This window comes from Bubalus kerabau, chromosome 4, assembly GCF_029407905.1.
Source record: "Bubalus kerabau isolate K-KA32 ecotype Philippines breed swamp buffalo chromosome 4, PCC_UOA_SB_1v2, whole genome shotgun sequence".
Lineage (NCBI taxonomy): Eukaryota > Metazoa > Chordata > Mammalia > Artiodactyla > Bovidae > Bubalus > Bubalus kerabau.
The window spans coordinates 49,586,085-49,605,643 of NC_073627.1; the positions used below are offsets into that span (position 1 = coordinate 49,586,085).

Here is a 19,559-nt window from a genome sequence, read left to right on the forward strand (position 1 = left end):
GTTTGCTAAATCATCTATGTGCAGGTTTTTGTGGAGACATAAAATTTAATTTCCTTTGGAAAAATACCAAGGATCAAAATTGCTGGATTATACAGTAAGAGTATGTTTAGTTTTGTAAGAAATTGCCAAGCTGTCTTCCAAAGTAGCTGTGCCATTTTACATTCCCATCAGCAATGAATATGAGTTCCTGTTATTTCACATCCTTGCCAACATTTGGTGTTCTCTGTGTTCTGGATTTTAGCCATTCTAATAGATAAGTGGTAGAATCTTGTTTTAATTTGCATTTCCCTGATGACATATGGTGTGGATCATCTTTTCATATGCCTATCTGCCATCTGTATATCTTCTTTGGTGAATGCTTGTTAAGATTTTTTAGCTCATTTTTTAAATAGTTATTTCCTTATTGTTGAATTTTAAGAGTTCTTTGCATATTTTGGAAAACAATACAATAATTATGTCTCTTGGAAGTATTTTTTCTTAGTCTGTGGCTTGTCTTACTCTCTTGTCATTTTCTTTTCAGAGCAGAAGATCTTTAATGTTAATGAAGCCCAATTTATCAATTCTTTACTTCATGGACCATGCCCTTGGTGTTGTATCTAAAAAGTCATTGTCAGCCAAGGTCACTGAGGTTTTCTCCTAGATTATTTTCTAGGCGTTTTATCATTTTGAATTCTACATTTGTTAATACATCCCATGATCCACTTTGAGTTAATGTTTGTGAAGTCTATAAGGTTACCGTGTCTACATGCTTTTTTTTTTTTTTAATTTCCTATGTGGATGTTCAGTAGTTCTACCACCATTTGTTGAAAAGACTATCTTTACTCCATTGTATTGCCTTTGCTCTTTTGTCAAAGATCAGCTGGCCATATTGATGCAGGTCTATTTCTGAGTTCTCTATTCTGTTTCATTGATCTCTTTCTATTCTTTTGTCAGTACCATGCTGCCTGAACCGGTGTAGTTTTATTGAAGTTAAAGTACTTTCTTGAAGTTGGGGAGTATCAGTCCTCCAACTTTGTTCTTCTCCTTTAATATTGTGTTGGCTATTTGAGGTTCTGTTTTTCTCTCCATATAAACTATAGAATCAGTTTTTTGGTTTCCACAAAGTAACTTGCTGGGATTTTGATTGGGGTTGCATTGAATCTTATAGATCAAGTTGGGAAGAACTGAGATTGTGACAATATGAAACCCATTCACAGATATGGAATCTCTATTTAGCTCTACTTTGATTTCTTTCATCACTGTTGTGTGGTTTTCCCTGCACATATATTTTACATATTTTTAAAGATTTATACCTAAGTATTTCATTTTGGGTGGTGCTAATGTAGGTGGTATTGTGTTTTTAATTTCAAATTCCGCTGTTCATTGCAAATATATAGGAAAATGACTGATGTTTGTATATTAACCTTGTATGCTGAAAACTTGCACTGTTTATAGTTTCAGTAGTTTTTATTATTTATGCTTTCAATTTTATACATAAATGATTATGTTATCTGTGAACAGGTACAATTTTATTTCTTCTTCCCAATCTGTATACTTTTATTCTTTCTTTTTTTATTATTATTATTTTAGTAAGGACATCCAATATAATGTTGAAAAAAAGTAGTGAGAGGGGATATCTTTACCTCAACTTAATTTTGGTGGGAAAATTTCAAATTTCTCACCATTAAGTAGGGTGTTAGCTGTAGGTTTTTTTGTAGGTCTTCTTTATCAATTTGAGGAAATTCCCCTCTATTCCTAGCTTTCAGAGAGTTTTTTAATCATAAATGGGTGTTGGGACTTTTTTTAACTATGTGTCTCAAACCCAGAGGACTTGATAAAGAGTTTATTTTTAATAATGTTATTTATTTTTGGCTGTGCTGGGTCTTCATTGCTGTGTGGGCATTTCTCTAGTTGCGGCGAGCGGGGGCTACTCTCTAGTTGCAGGGTGCATGTTTCTCATTGCAATGGCTTCTCTTGTTGCAGAGCACGGGTCCTAGGGCACTCAAGCTTCAGTACTTGCAGCTCCCAGCCTCTAGAGCACAGGCTCAATAGTCGTGGTGCATGGGCTTAGCTGCTCTGCAGCATGTGGGATCTTCCCAGATCAGGGATCAAACCCATGTCTCTTGCATTGGCAGGCAAATTCTTTACCACTGGGAGCCACCAGGGAAACCTTATATATAACATTTTAAAATGATGACAATCTGTCTTAAATTCATTCCAATTTAACTTCAGTCACTTAGAAAAACTCTACCTCTTTATAACTCCTCCCTCCCTCACTTTATGTTACTGATGTCACAAACTGTATCTTTATATACTATGTACCGATAACTTAGATTTATATAGCTTATGCATTTTTCTTTTAAATCCTGTAGAAAATAAAAAGTTACAAACCAAAATTATAATAATAGTTTTGTAGCATTTGTCTACATATTTTCTTTTACCAATAACTGTTATTAGAATTACTGTCTGACATCCTTTCACTTTAACTTGAAGAATTCCCTTCAGCGTTCCCTTTATGGCCAGCGTAGTGGAAATAAATTCTAGCTTTTGTTTGGGACTATCTTAATTTCTCCTTTATTTTTAAAAGACAGTTTTTCCAGAGACAGAATTTTCAGTTGACAGTGTTTTTTTAACATTTTAAATATATGTCATCCCACTGCCTTCTAGCCTCCGAGGTTTTCTGCTGAGAAACTGGCTATTAATCTTACTGAAGATCCCTTGTGATATGACAAGTTGCTTCTCTCTTGCTACTTTCAAGATTCACTTTGCCTTTGGCTTTGATAGCTTAATCATAAGATGTCTTGGTGTGAATCTCTTTGGGTTTATTCTACTTGGGAGTTTATTGAGTTTCTTCTGTAGATTCACATATTTCACCAAATTTAGGAAGTTTTTAGTCATTATTTCTTCAAATAATCTCTCTTCTCCTTCTGGACTCCCATAATGTGTATTGCTCTGTGTGATAATATCCTACAAATCCCCAAAGCTTTGTTTGCTTCTCTTCATTCTTTTCTTTCTGCTCTTCGACCTGGATAATCTCAATTGTCCTGTCTTAAAATTCATTGATTTTTTTTTTTATGCCTTCTCAAGTCTACTGTTGAATTCCTCTACTTTTTCAATTCAGTTATTGTATTTTTCAGCTCCAGATTTGTCTTCTTTCTATAATTTCTATTATTTTTGTTGATATTCCTACTTTGTAAATATACTGTTTGCCTGATTTATTTAGTTCTTTGTCCATTTTTTCCTTTAGCTCTTTGAGCATACTTAATCTAGTTGTTTTAAAGCCTTCACCTAGTATGTCTAATATCTGAGTTTCCTCAGGGAAAAGTTCTGCCATTCTAACTTCTTATTTTGCATGGGCCATGTTTTCCTGTTTCTCTGTATGCCTTACAAGTTTTTGTTGAAAATCAGATATCTGAAAAAACAGCCCCCTCTCCCAGTCTTTGCAGACTGCCTCTGTGCCAGGGCAGTCTTTCACTGATTAGCTGAGCATGGTCTGAGCATAGTGAGTCTGTCTCCCATGAGAGGTTAAGAAATTCTCAGGTCTTTTACTGATCACAAGTCCTACCTGAGCTTTATTCAATTTCTCCATATACATAGTTGCTTTGAAATACCTTCATTTCCCCAAAATCTCACCCCAGCTCTTTCTCCAGGCTTTAGATGGTTATTGTATGTCTTCAACTGTAATCTTTCGTCATAGACATCTGTATGTTTATAATCTCCTTGAAGATTTCACAAAGAGTGGCTGCCACTTTTTCCCACCTGGGGTCTGAATGAGGCAATAGGGACACCATCCCTCAGGCAGTCTTTAAGACGGGTTATAATATCACAAGTAGGGCCTGTTCTGGCACCACCATGTCAAGGAGGGAAGTGGGAACTGAGTTGCTACCTCATCCATACCAAGATCTTGCCAAGCCAGGGAGAGTTTGAGCTAAGGGCAAGCAAAAATGTCATGCAGTTTCCTACAGTTTTGAATGTTGTGTTTTCTTATCCACTTGACTACCTTTGACCACTTACTATTGTTCAGTTCAGTTCAGTTCAGTCACTCAGTCATGTCTGACTCTTTGTGACCCCATGAACCGCAGCACACCAGGCCTCCCTGTCCATCACCAACTCCCGGAGTCCACCCAAACGCATGTCCATTGAGTTGGTGATGCCATCCAACCATCTCATCCTCTGTCATCCCCTTCTCTTCCTGCCTTCAATCTTTCCCAGCATCAGGGTCTTTTCCAATGAGTCAGTTCTTCACATCAGGTGGCCAAAGTACTGGAGTTTCAGCTTCAGCATCAGTCCTTCCAATGAACACCCAGGACTGATCTCCTTCAGGATGGACTGGTTGGATCTCCCTGCACTCCAAGGGACTCTCAAGAGTCTTCTCCAACACCACAGTTCAAAACCATCAATTCTTCTGCACTCAGCTTTCTTTATAGTCCAACTCTCACATCCATATATGACCACTGGGAAAACCATAGCCTTGACTAGACGGACCTTTGTTGGCAAAGTAATCTCTCTGCTTTTTAATATGCTGTCTAGGCTGGTCATAACTTTCCTTCCAAGGAGTGTCTTTTAATTTCATGGCTGCAATCACCATCTGCAGTGATTTTGGAGCCCAGACTATTGAGTCATCTGGTTTCTTGTTTTTTTTTTTTTTCCTATGTTTTCATGGGGAGTCAAAGCTTCCTTATCCACCTTTTTGCCGACATCATTCCTGTAATCATTTCTTTAAAAAAAAAAATTTACTTATTCTATTTATTTGGCCATGCCAGATCTTAGTTGCAGCATGTGGCATCTTCCTTGTGGCATGTGGGATCTTTCAATTGTGGCATGCAAACTCTTAGTTGCAGCATGTGAGATTTTAGTTCCCTGACCAAGGATCAAACCTGGGCCCCCTGCATTGGGAACACCGAGTCTCAGTCACTGGACAATCAGGGAAGTCTTTCCTCCTGCTATCATTTCTTAATACTGAATCTGACTTGTAATATTTTGTTTAAGATTTGTATTTATGATCATGAATGAGATTGTCCAAAAATTGTCCTTTCTCATATTATTGTTGACAGATGTTGGTGTCAAGGTTATAGCTCAGTTCAGTTGCTCAGTCATGTCTGACTCTTTGTGACCCCATGGACTGCAGCATGCTAGGGTTCCCTGTCCATCACCAACTCCTGGAGCTTGCTCAAACTCATGACCATTGAGTCAGTGATGCCATCCAATGATCTCATCCTCTGTTCCCTTCTCCTCCTGCCATCTATCTTTCCCAGAATCAGGGTCTTTTCCAATGAGGCAGTTCTTCGCATCAGGTGGCCAAAGTATTGGAGTTTCAACTTCAGCATCCATCCTTCCAATGAATATTCAGGATTGATTTCCTTTAGGATTGTCTGGTTTGATCTCCTTGCAGTCCAAGGGACTCTTAAGAGGTGTCTCCAACACCACAGTTCATAAACATCAGTTCTTCAGTGCTCAGCTTTGTTTATGGTCCAACTGTAACATCCATACATGACTACTGGAAAAAATCATAGTTTTGACTATATGGACCATTGTCAATAAAATAATGTCTCTGCTTTTTAATATGCTGTCTGGGTTTGTTATAGCTTTTCTTCCAACAAGCAAACATCTTTTAATTTCATGGCTGCAGTCACCATTTGCAGTGATTTTGGAGCCCAAGAAAATAAAGTCTGTCACTATTTGCATTGTTTCCCCATCTATTTGCCATGAAGTGATCGGACTGGATGCCAAGATATTGGTTTTTTGAATGTTGAGTTTTAAGCCAACTTTTTCACTATCCTCTTTCACTTTCTTCAAGAGGCTCTTTAATTCTTCTCTTTCTGCCATAAGGGTGGTGTCATTTGCGTATCTGAGGTTGTTGATATTTCTCCCAGCAATCTTGATTCCAGCTTGTGCTTCATCCAGCCCAGCGTTTCTCATGATGTACTCTGCATATAAGTTAAATAAGCAGGGTGACAATATACAGCCTTGATGTACTCCTTTCCCAATTTGGAATCAGTTCATTGTTTCATGTCTGGTTCCAACTGTTGCTTCTTGACGTGCATACAGATTTCTCAGGAGGCAGGTGTGGTGGTCTGATATTCCCAACTCTTGAAGAATTTTCCACAATTTGTTGTGATCCACACGGTCAAAGGTTTTGGCATAGTCAATAAAGCAGAAGTGGAAGTTTTTCTGGAACTCTCTTGCTTTATCTATGATCCAATGGATGTTGGCAATTTCTCTGGTTCCTTTGCCTTTTCTAAATCCAACTTGAACATCTGGAAGTTCTTGGTTCACATACTTTTGAAGCCTCACTGGGAGAATTTTGAGCATTACATTGCTAGTGTGTGAGGTGAGTGCAATTGTGTGGTAGTTTGAACATTCTTTGGCATTGCCTTTCTTAGGGATTGGAATGAAAACTGATCTTTTCCAGTCCTGTGGCCATAGCTGAGTTTTCCAACTTTGCTGACATATGGAGTGCAGTATTTTAACAGCATCATCTTTTAGTATTTGAAATAGCTCAGCTGGAATTTCATCACCTCCACTAACTTTGTTCATAGGGATGCTTCCTAAAGGCCCACTTGACCCTGTATTCCAGGATGTCTGGCTCTAGGTAGTGATCACACCATCGTGGTTTTCTGGGTCATTAAGATCTTTTTTGTATAGTTATAGTAGCTACATAATATAAATTAGAGATGTAAGCTGTTTTTCTGTTCTTTTAATACTTTACCCAACATGATGAGCTTTTTCCAATGGAAGAGTTTGTATAGTCTGGTCCATACTAAACTTGACAAACAGTTTTGAATCTTGTTTTTCCAGTGTAATAATATGTTATATATAATCATTTTTGTAAAATAATGATTAGCTATTTTTAAAAACCTTACTAACTGCTTCATAACTTCATATATATTATTAGCATAGTATTATTTATTTTTCTACAGCTGGGAATGGAAATTGCTTTTTTAAAGATTTTTTTGGGGGGCGGATGTGGAACATTTTTAAAGTCTTTATTGAATTTGTTACAATATTGCTCCTGTTTTATGTTTTTTGTTTTGTTTTTTGGCCACGAGGCATGTTGTATCTTAGCTCTCCAACCAGAAATAGAACCTGCACCCCCTGCATTGAAAGGCAAAGTCTTAACCACTGGACCACTGAGGAAGCACCTTGAAGTTGCTTTTAATTGTTCAATAAATTATACTAGGATCATAGATCAGTTATACTGAGGCTTGGATAGGCTAACTACATCTTCTACTTTGCAGTGAGTCTAAGAGTCTCCTGACAAAGTACTTCAATTCAGTATACAAATATGGTTCAAACGTATGTAAAGACTTTTTAGGATGGGGAATGGAGACCAGAACAGAAAATCAGCAATTTCTCTTCTGTGGTAGAAATGGAGAAATCATGTTAAGTGAATAAAGTGTCTAGATCTGTGGAAATAAAGGTTGGCTCTAAAACATGAGGTTACACTTGGTCTTAGGTACATAAATAAGTGAAAATTATAAAACTCTATGTAGTAGATGAAGTATATGCAGACACAGAGATTTCTAAAAGTTGAATCAGTAGATCCAGTGATGAAATATTTAAAGATCTAAATACATATTGTCAAATGGTTTCCTGAAGAATGGTATAAGAATTTTTTTTTTAGTGAAAAAATATAGTGTTTATTAGGAGGAAAATAAACAGGCACATGCATGGGCAGACAGACTCAGAGAGAGTCACACCCTCATGGTAGTCTGAATAACTTATATGGAGATCTTTTTGTGTGAATAAGGTGCAAAAGAAAGGCATAGTGGAGGATTCTACATGGGACAGAGAGATTGAAAGACCCTTTGGGCTCTTGCACCGTCAGAAATCGTGTTTCCACTAGGCCCCAGTGGACAGCGTCAGCTGTCACTCAAGCATTATTTGAACTTGCATGATCTGGGGGATCCTTAAGTTGAGGGTGGCCCTTGTCATTCAATTTGAGGGGACCCACAATGGCACCCCACTCCAGTACTCTTGCCTGGAAGGTCCCATGGGCGGAGGAGCCTGGTAGGCTGCAGTCCGTGGGGTCGCAAAGAGTCAGACACTACTGAGTGACTTCACTTTCACTTTTCACTTTCATGTATTGGAGGAGGAAATGGCAACCCACTCCAGAATTCTTACCTGGAGAATCCCAGGGACGGGGGAGCCTGGTGGGCTGCCATCTATGGGGTCGCACAGAGTTGGACACGACTGAAGTGACTTAGCAGCATAAGGCAGTGAGCAGACTGAGTTTATGCTCTGCATGTCTTGAATAGAAAGCAAAGCAGAAAGCAAGAGGAAAAGGACAAGAGCAAAAGTCAGGGGCCTCAAGCCGCAGCTGGGTGAAGGCTGCGGTTTACCTTGAATTCCTGGGTTTCTGCACCAAATATGATCTCGGGTAGCCTCAGCCTACAGCAGCTTTAAGCAGGATTTCAGTTCCTAGCCAGAGACAAGTCACGCCATGGCAATGAGAGCACTGAAACCCAGCCACTAGACCACCAGGGACCAGTGGCTAGTGACAAGGCCCTGGCCCGTCAGCTATGAATAAATGAATTTCCAAGAGAAATGGGAAGTAGTGAAACAAGTAAAGCATTTATTAGGGGGCAAAAGAGCACATGGGAATAGGCACATACAGACAGACTCAGAGACAGAGAGTTGTCCAGACTTTTCTTTAGCAACTTTATCTTCGGGAGGATTACTGGGCTCTGCCCTGTACCTTTTGGAGGGAGAAGGCTGTGGTTCCAAGTCTACTGGAAGGCAGCACCATTTCCTCAGGATTGTCCCAAAACTCAGAGCTGAAGCAGATGGAAGATGCCTTTCTAAGAGCTGAGGACCCAGTAATCCATTCAAATAGGACTCCTTGGCCCAGGTGCCAAGAAGAAAAGCTTTTGAACACGACCCTGAAGGAAGGAGTGAGTGAAAGTGAAAGTCACTCAGTCGTGTCCGACTCTGCCACCCCATGGACTATACAGTCCATGGAATTCTCCAGGCCAGAATACTGGAGTGGGCAGCCCTTCCCTTCTCCAGGAGATCTTCCCAACCCAGGGATCGAACCCAGGTCTCCCACATTGCAAATGGATTCTTCACCAGCTGAGCTACTGGGGAAGCCCTGAAGGAAGGAACATTTCCCCCAAAGAGACACTAACAGAGTAAGTATTCTCTCTTGGTAGATAAACAACGATAAAGCCAGCTAAACAAAGTCATTTAATTATAACCCTTAGGGAGGCAGTCCTAAGATGGCGGAGGAATAGGACGGGGAGACAACTTTCTCCCTGACTAATTCATCAAAAGAACATTTAAACGCTGAGTAAATTCCACAAAACAACTTCTGAATGCTGGCAGAGGACATCAGGCACCCAGAAAAGCAGCCCATTGTCTTCAAAAAGAGGTAGGAAAAAATATAAGAGACAAAAGAAGTAGGGACGGAGCTCCGTCCTGGGAAGGGAGTCTTAAAAAGAGAGAAGTTCCCAAACACCAGGAAACACTCTCACTGCTGAGTCTGTGGCGAGCCTTGGAAGCACAGAGGGCAACATAACAGGGAGGAAAAATAAATAAATAATTAAAACCCACAGATTACAAGCCCAACGGTAACTCCCCCAGCGGAGAAGCAGCGCAGATGCCTGCATCCACCACTAGTAGGCGAGGGCTGGGCAGGGAGGCTGGGCTGCATTGATTAGAGCAAGGATCAGGCCTGAATGCCCCGAGGGTAATCAGAGTGAACTAACTTGGGCTAGCAAACCAGACTGTGGGATAGATACCATGCGAAAAGCTCTAACCTAAGACACCACCAGGACCACGCACAGAACAAAGGACTGAACAGAATTAACTGGCTGAAGGCCATCACCCTCCGGTGACAGGCAGCCAGAGCCGGAAGGAGGCAATCGCAGCCCCAGAGAGACATTATCTACCAAACTTCAAGTAGGCTTCTTTGCTAACTAAGACTTCTTGGGGTTCTGGCCAGTCATCCGCCTGAGAAGGTGCGCCGGTTGTACACCCAGAAAACCGAGCAGCAGGGACGGGAGAGGCGATAAGTCGCAGCGACCACGCTCGCCAAACACCTCATCACCTGAGCTGCTCGGACCTGGGAAGGGCACAAAACGCAGGCCCAATGGAGTCTGCGCCTCTGAGGACTACCCGAGTGCCTGAACCTGAGCGGCTTAGACCTGGGAGGTGCATGCAGCCCAGGGCTGGCCTTGGACGGTTCCCGGTGGAGCAACCTAGAGCCTGAGCTGTGTGGGTAGAGAGGGTGCACGCACCATGAGCAGGGGCCGGCTCAATGCGGCTGAGACACTGCAAGCACACGCCAGTGTTATTTGTTTGCAGCGTCCCTCCCTCCCCAAAGCGCAACTGAACAAGTGAGCCTAAAAAAAAAATGTGTCCACCACTGCTCCCCTTGTGTCAGGGCGGAAATCAGACACTGAAGAGACCATCAAAGAGAAGAAGCTAAAACTGAGGGAACCGCCTTGGAAGTGACAGGTGCAATAGATTAAAACCCTGTAGTTAGTACCGACTACATAGGAAGGGGCCTATAGATCTTGAGAAATATAAGCTGGACCAAGGAACTATCCAAAAATGAACTGACCCCACACTGCCCACAACAACACCAGAGAAAGTCCTAGATATATTTTACTATTTTTACGATCATTCTTTTTTTTTTAACTTTTTAAAATGTTTAGGTCCTCTATTACTCCTTTAATTTTCATTTTTATAACCTACTATTACTTTTCCAAAAAAAGGCCCTATTTTTTAAAGCAAACTTCATATATATATTTAAAAAAAATAATTTTTGTGACTTTTTTTTTCTTCTTCTTCTTTTCTTTAATATTGTATTTTTGAAAATCCAACCTCTACTCTAGATTTTTAATCTTTGCTTTTTGGTATTTGTTATCAATTTTGTACCTTTAAGAACCCAATCTTCAGTACCCATTTTTACTTGGGAGTGAGATTACTGGCTTTACTGCTCTCTCCTCCTTTGGACTCTCCTTTTCTCCACCAGGTCACCTCTGTCTCCTCCCTCCCCCTTCTCCTCTCTACTCGACTCTGTGAATCTCTATGTGTTCTAGACGGTGGAGAACACTTAGGGAACTGATTACTGGATAGATCTGTCTCCCTCCTTTTCATTACCCCCTTTTATCCTCCTGGCCACCTCTGTCTCCTTCCTCCCTCTTCTCTTCTCTGTATAACTCCGTGAACATCTCTGAGTGGTCCAGACTGTGGAGCACACATAAGGAAATGATTACTGGCTAGCTTGTTCTCTCTTCTTTTGATTCCACCTCATCTCATTTGGGTCACCTCTAACTCCCTCCTCCCTCTTCTCTTCTCCATGTAACTCTATGAACCTCTCTGGGTGTCCCTCACTGTGGAGAAACTTTTCACCTTTAACCTAGATATTTTATCAATGGTGCTGTGTAGAAGGAGAAGTCTTGAGACTACTGTAAAAATAAGACTGAAAACCAGAAGCAGGAGGCTTAAGTCCAAATCCTGAGAACATCAGAGAACTCCTGACTCCACGGAACATTAATCAATAGGAGCTCATCAAATGCCTCCATACCTACACTGAAGCCAAACACCACCCAAGGACCAACAAGTTCCAGAGCAAGACATACCATGCAAATTCTCCAGCAACACAGGAACACAGCCCTGAGCTTCAATATACAGGCTGCCCAAAGTTACTCCAAAACCACTGACATCTCATAACTCATTACTGGACACTTCATTGCACTCAAGAGAGAAGAAATCCAGCTCCACCCACCAGAACACCGACACAAGCTTCCCTAACCAAGAAACCTTGACAAGCCACCAATACAACCCCACCCACAGCAAGGAAACTCCACAATAAAGAGAACTCCACAAACTGCCAGAATACAGAAAGGCCACCCCAAACGCAGCAATATAAACAAGATGAAGAGACAGAGGAATACCCAGCAGGTAAAGGAACAGGATAAATGCCCACCAAACCAAACAAAAGAGGAAGAGATAGGGAATCTACCTGACAAAGAATTCTGAATACTGATAGTGAAAATGATCCAAAATCTTGAAATAAAAATGGAATCACAGATAAATATCCTGGAGACAAGGATTGAGAAGATGCAAGAATGGCTTAACAAGGACCTAGAAGAAATAAAAAAGAGCCAATATATAATGAATAATGCAATAAATGGGATCAAAAACACTCTGGAGGCAACAAATAGTAGAATAATAGTAGTGGCAGAAGATAGGATTAGTGAAGTAGAAGATAGAATAGTAGAAATAAATGAATCAGGGAGGAAAAAAGAAAAATGAATTAAAAGAAATGAGGACAATCTCAGAGACCTCCAGGATAATATTAAATGCTCCAACATTCGAATCATAGGAGTCCCAGAAGAAGAAGACAAAAAGAAAGACCATGAGAAAATACTTGAGGAGATAATAGATGAAAACTTCCCTAAAATGGGGAAGGAAATAATCACCCAAATCCAAGAAACCCAAAGAGTCCCAAACAGGATAAATCCAAGGCAAAACACCCCAAGACACATATTAATCAAATTAACAAAGATCAAACACAAAGAACAAATATTAAAAGCAGCAAGGGAAAAACAACAAATAACACATAAGGGGATTCCCATAAGGATAACAGCTGATCTTTCTATAGAAACTCTTCAGGCCAGGAGGGAATGGCAAGACATACTTAAAGTGATGAAAGAAAATAACCTACAGCCCAGATTACTGTACCCAGCAAGGATCTCATTCAAATATGAAGGAGAAATCAAAAGCTTTACAGACAAGCAAAAGCTGAGAGAATTCAGCACCACCAAACCAGCTCTCCAACAAATGCTAAAGGATATTCTCAAGACAGGAAACACAAAAAGGGTGTATAAACTCGAACCCCAAACGATAAAGTAAATGACAATGGGATCATACTTATCAATAATTACCTTAAACGTAAATGGGTTGAATGCCCCAACCAAAAGACAAAGACTGGCTGAATGGATACAAAAAGAAGACCTTTATATATGTTGTCTACAAGAGACCCACCTCAAAACAAGGGACACATACAGACTGAAAGTGAAGGGCTGGAAAAAGATATTCGATGCAAATAGAGACCAAAAGAAAGCAGGAGTAGCAAAACTCATATCAGATAAAATAGACTTTAAAACAAAGGCTGTGAAAAGAGACAAAGAAGGACATTACATAGTGATCAAAGGATCAATCCAAGAATAAGATATAACAATTATAAATATATATGCACCCAACATAGGAGCACTGCAATATGTAAGACAAATGCTAACAAGTATGAAAGGGGAAATTAACAACACAATAATAGTGGGAGACTTTAATACCCCACTCACACCTATGGATAGATCAACTAAACAGAAAATTAACAAAGAAACACAAACTTTAAATGATACAATAGACCAGTTAGACCTAATTGATATCTATAGGACATTTCACCCCAAAACAATGAATTACACCTTTTTCTCAAGCACACACGGAACCTTCTCCAGAATAGATCACATCCTGGGCCATAAATCTAGCCTTGGTAAATTCAAAAAAATTGAAATCATTCCAAGTATCTTTTCTGACCATAATGCAGTAAGATTAGATCTCGATTACAGGAGAAAAACTATTAAAAATTCCAACATATGGAGGCCGAACAACACGCTTCTGAATAACCAACAAATAACAGAAGAAATCAAAATATGAACAGAAATGAATGAAAATGAAAACACAACAACCCAAAACCTGTGGGACACTGTAAAAGCAGTGCTAAGGGGAAAGTTCATAGCAATACAGGCATACCTCAAGAAACAAGAAAAAAGTCAAACAAATAGCCTAACTCTACACCTAAAGCAACTAGAAAAGGAAGAAATGAAGAACCCCAGAGTTAGTAGAAGGAAAGAAATTTTAAAAATTAGGGCAGAAATAAATGCAAAAGAAACAAAAGAGACCATAGCAAAAACCAACAAAGCCAAAAGATGGTTCTTTTAAAGGATAAATAAAATTGACAAACCATTAGCCAGACTCATCAAGAAACAAAGGGAGAAAAATCAAATCAATAAAATTAGAAATGAAAATGGAGAGATCACAACGGACAACACAGAAATACAAAGGATCATAAGAGACTACTATCAGCAATTATATGCCAATAAAATGGACAACGTGGAAGAAATGGAAAAATTCTTAGAAAAGTATAACTTTCCAAAACTGAATCAAGAAGAAATAGAAAATCTTAACAGACCCATCACAAGCACGGAAATTGAAACTGTAATCAGAAATCTTCAAGCAAACAAAAGCCCAGGTCCAGACGGCTTCACAGCTGAATTCTACCAAAAATTTAGAGAAGAGCTAACACCTATCCTACTCAAACTCTTCCAGAAAATTGCAGAGGAAGGTAAACTTCCACACTCATTCTATGAGGCCACCATCACCCTAATACCGAAACCTGACAAAGATGCCACAAAAAAAGAAAACTACAGGTCAATATCACTGATGAACATAGATGCAAAAATCCTTAACAAAATTCTAGCAATCAGAATCCAACAACACATTAAAAAGATCATACACCATGACCAAGTGGGCTTTATCCCAGGGATGCAAGGATTCTTCAATATCTGCAAATCAATCAATGTAATTCACTACATTAACAAATTGAAAAATAAAAGCCATATGATTATCTCAACAGATGCAGAGAAAGCCTTTGACAAAATTCAACATCCATTTATGATAAAAACTCTCCAGAAAGCAGGAATAGAAGGAATATACCTCAACATAATAAAAGCTATATATGACAAACCCACAGCAAACATTATCCTCAATGGTGAAAAATTGAAAGCATTTCCCCTAAAGTCAGGAACAAGACAAGGGTGCCCACTTTCGCCACTACTATTAAACATAGTTCTGGAAGTTTTAGCCACAGCAATCAGAGCAGAAAAAGAAATAAAAGGAATCCAAATTGGAAAAGAAGAAGTAAAACTCTCGCTGTTTGCAGATGACATGATCCTCTATATAGAAAACCCTCAAGACTCCACCAGAAAATTACTAGAGCTAATCAATGAATATAGTAAAGTTGCAGAATATAAAATCAACACGCAGAAATCCCTTGCATTCCTATACACTAATGAGAAAATAGAAAGAGAAATTAAGGAAACAATTCCATTCACCATTGCAATGAAAAGAATAAAATACTTAGGAATATATCTACCTAAAGAAACTAAAGACCTATATATAGAAAACTATAAAACACTGGTGAAAGAAATCAAACAGGACACTAATAGATGGAGAAATATACCATGTTCATGGATCAGAAGAATCAATATAGTGAAAATGAGTATACTACCCAAAGCAATCTATAGATTCAATGCAATCCCTATCAAGCTACCAACGGTATTTTTCACAGAGCTAGAACAAATAATTTCACAATTTGTACTGAACTGAACTGAACTGAACTGATGGAAATACAAAAAACCTTGAATAGCCAAAGCAATCTTGAGAAAGAAGAATGGAACTGGAGGAATCAACCTGCCTGACTTCAGGCTCTACTACAAAGCCACAGTCATCAAGACAGTATGGTACTGGCACAAAGACAGAAATATAGATCAATGGAACAAAACAGAAAGCCCAGAGATAAACCCATGTACCTATGGACACCTTATCTTTGACAAAGGAGGCAAGAATATACAATGGAGAAAAGATAATCTCTTTAACAACTGGTGCTGGGAAAACTGGTCAACCACTTGTAAAAGAATGAAACTAGAACACTTTCTAACACCATACACAAAAATAAACTCAAAATGGATTAAAAATCTAAACGTAAGACCAGAAACTATAAAACTCTTAGAGGAGAACATAGGCAAAACACTATCCAACATACATCACAGCAGGACCCTCTATGACCCACCTCCCAGAATATTGGAAATAAGAGCAAAAATAAACAAATGGGACCTAATCAAAATTAAAAGCTTCTGCACAACAAAAGAAACTATAAGCAAGGAGAAAAGGCAGCCTTCAGAATGGGAGAAAATAATAGCAAATGAAGCAACTGACAAACAACTAATCTAAAAAATATACAAGCAACTCCTGCAGCTCAATTCCAGAAAAATAAATGACCCAATCAAAAAATGGGCCCAAGAACTAAACAGACATTTCTCCAAAGAAGACATACAGATGGCTAACAAACACATGAAAAGATGCTCAACATCACTCATTATCAGAGAAATGCAAATCAAAACCACAATGAGGTACCATTTCACGCCAGTCAGAATGGCTGCGATCCAAAAGTCTACAAGCAATAAATGCTGGAGAGGGTGTGGAGAAAAGGGAACCCTCTTACACTGTTGGTGGGAATGCAAACTAGTACAGCCACTATGGAGAACAGTGTGGAGATTCCTTAAAAAGCTGGAAATAGAACTGCCTTATGACCCAGCAATCCCACTGCTGGGCATACATACCAAGGAAACCAGAACTGAAAGAGACACGTGTACCCCAATGTTCATTCCAGCACTGTTTCTAATAGCCAGGGCATGGAAGCAACCTAGATGTCCATCAGCAGATGAATGGATAAGAAAGCTGTGGTACATATACACAATGGAGTATTACTCAGCCATTAAAAAGAATACATTTGAATCAGTTCTAATGAGGTGGATGAAACTGGAGCTGATTATACAAAGTAAGCCAGAAAGAAAAACACCAATACAGTATACTAACGCATATATATGGAATTTAGAAAGATGGTAACGATAACCCTGTATGTGAGACAGCAAAAGAGACACAGATGTATAGAACAGTCTTTTGGACTGTGGGAGAGGGAGAGGGTGGGATGATTTGGGAGAATGGCATTGAAACATGTATAATATCATATAAGAAATGAATCGCCAGTCCAGGTTCGATGCAGGATACAGGATGCTTGGGGCTGGTGCACTGGGATGACCCAGAGGGATGGTATGGGGAGGGAGGTGGGAGGGGTTTCAGGATTGGGAACACGTGTACACCCGTGGCGGATTCATGTTGATGTATGGCAAAACCAATACAATATCGTAAAGTAATTAGCCTCCAATTAAAACAAATAAATTTAAATTAAAAAAATAGTCATTCTCAAAAGTGAAAAAAAAATTATAACCCTTAATAACAGTCTTGATGTTGCATAAACAGATAACCAGCAAAGACCTACTGTATTTGTACGTACAGGGAACTCTGCTCAATATTCTGTAATAACCTAAATGGGAAAAAAATTTGAAAAGAATAGATACATGTATAAGGGAGTCACTTTGCTGTACACCTGAAACAAACACAGCATTGTCGATTAATTATACTCAAATATACTTTGAGTATATTATATTAATTATACTCAAATTATACTCAAATATATAACTAAATATACTCAAATAAAAAATTTTAAATAAAATCATTAAAATAAATTAATAAAAGAAAAAGAAAAGAGCAGAGAGAGATATGTATGCCTGCCATCCTATGCTTTCTCCATAATATTGCAGTACAACTAGTATTCTTTAGACCCAGTTTCTTCATATTTCTTAGACATGAGGGCTGCCTCAAACACAGGTCCACATTTCCTGCTGACCTGACAGAAAAGATTCTGCATCTCTATCCCAAAGGGAGAATCAGTTCTACTCATGCCTAAGAACAGAGTCCCAGTCCTAGTATCTTCTGTAATATAAGCCCTGCCAAGAAGTCCCTGCCTCCCAGTCTTCTTGTAGCTTCTGCATCTAGAGTCCTCTCACCTTTCCTCCCAACCTTAACACCCTCTGCATCAGGCCCTAGCACTGGTGAACCCTTCTGGTTCACTCACCATATGTACTGGTTCACTCACCATATGTACTGTCTCATCCCCAAAGTGCTTAAGGAGGATGCCTTCTCATCCTGCTGGGCAACCTGGAACCCATGGAAGCTGGAACTGAGACACCATATAGAGAAAGGACCCAGGGCTTGTGGGTGAGCATGACATTCTGGCCATGCCAGTCCAACTCGGTAACTATGGAGAACTTTCTACAGTTCAAAACCACTGCCTTTAGGTGGTGGAGGCACAGTCCTTAGATATGCTGGGAACTGAAGCCTACCAAATCCCTAACAGCCTAAAAAGCATTGACCTCACCTGGAACCTTGGATCTAGTTTTACAGGTGAGTTGTTTTTTAAATCTTCCACACTTAAGACTTGGGGGAAAATTCTATCTGACCTGGATTGGGGATTTAACCTGAGTTGTTGGCTATTTTTAATGGGCAATGGGATGGCATTCACATCTCCTTAGTTATGCCAGAATGCAGGTTGGTGGTAACTGCACAGAAAGGTGAGCCAGAAGTGACAGGAACTAACTCCTGAGAAATAAAAACCAAGGTGCCAAATACACACACATACACACACACACACAAATCACAGACCACAAGCATATGGTGCATTATTTGGCCTTCTCCTTTAGCACTTTGCATTTAGTTTAAAAGGGTGTAGTTCTTCTTCTCCCTACTCCCTTTTAGATTATAAACTGGCAAAGCACTAAGGGCTTGGTTTCTCTTTCTGGATTTAGAAGACAGTTCACCAGTGACTGCCAGCCACATTTTTACTCACAGAACCCTAACTCCCCTCATGCCTGACATATCCCTTGCCCTTCCTCCCTCCCTGTGATATGCTGCTGCTAAGACCCCAACTTTCTCTCCCTAGGCCCATGCAGGGGAAGACATCCAGCCCTGACCTCAAGCTCCCAAGTGTCCGGATCCCAAGTCCTTAACAATCTGTAGGGTTTTGGTAGATGTTGCTACCGAGAGAGAGAAGGCAATGGCAACGCACTCCAGTACTCTTGCCTAGAGAATCCCAGGGACGGGGGAGCCTTGTAGGCTGCCGTCTATGGTGTCGCACAGAGTCGGACACGACTGAAGCGACTTAGCAGCCTCAGCAGCTAACGAGACAGGAGTTACTGAGCCAAGACTCAGACTCGAGGGAACAGCGGGCCAGAGTCCGCCCAGGAGCGGGCTGGGTGGGGTTGTGCCGCTTTGGGCAGTAATGAGAGTAACAGGTAGCCCGTGGACTAGACCAGGTACCTGTCCGAGGTCCGTTAGGCCCGGGGCAGGGGTCGGGGTTCGGGTGGGGTGGGGCACAGCAGGAAGTGAGCTGCTGGCCAGCGAGGGAAGTTTCACGTGCTGCTCCCCATCACTCGAATTACTGCCAAAATCACACCCCCTCACCCCACCCCCATCCCCACCATGGTGGTGGTAAAATTGTCTTTCTTTAAAAGAAAGGTGTCAAAAAGGGTTGGGGGCTGCTCGATTAGGCTTAGATAAGAAGCCGAGGTTCAAATATGTGGCAGTAGTGAAAGTTAAAGTCGCTCAGTCATCTCTCTTTTTGCCACCCCATGGACTACACAGTCCATGGAATTTTCTAGGCCAGAATACTGGAGTGGATAGCCTATTCCTTCTTCAGGGGATCTTCCCAACCCAGGGATCAAACCCAGGCCTCCATAGTGAAGTCGCTCAGTCATATCCGACTCTTTGCGACCCCATGGACTGTAGCCTACCAGGCTTCTCAGTCCATCGGATTTTCGGATTTTCCAGGCCAGAATACTGGAGTGGGTTGCCATTTCCTTCCCCAGGGGATCTTCCCGACCTAGGGATGGAAC

The 19,559-nt window shown here is 40.3% G+C and overlaps 1 protein-coding gene across 2 annotated transcripts in view; it reads right to left on the bottom strand.

Moving 5' to 3' along the window:
• SLFN12 (schlafen family member 12) overlaps positions 1-19,559 on the bottom strand; it is a 35,825-nt gene that overhangs the window by 15,127 nt on the left and 1,139 nt on the right. The gene's annotated exons all lie outside the window — the stretch shown is intronic.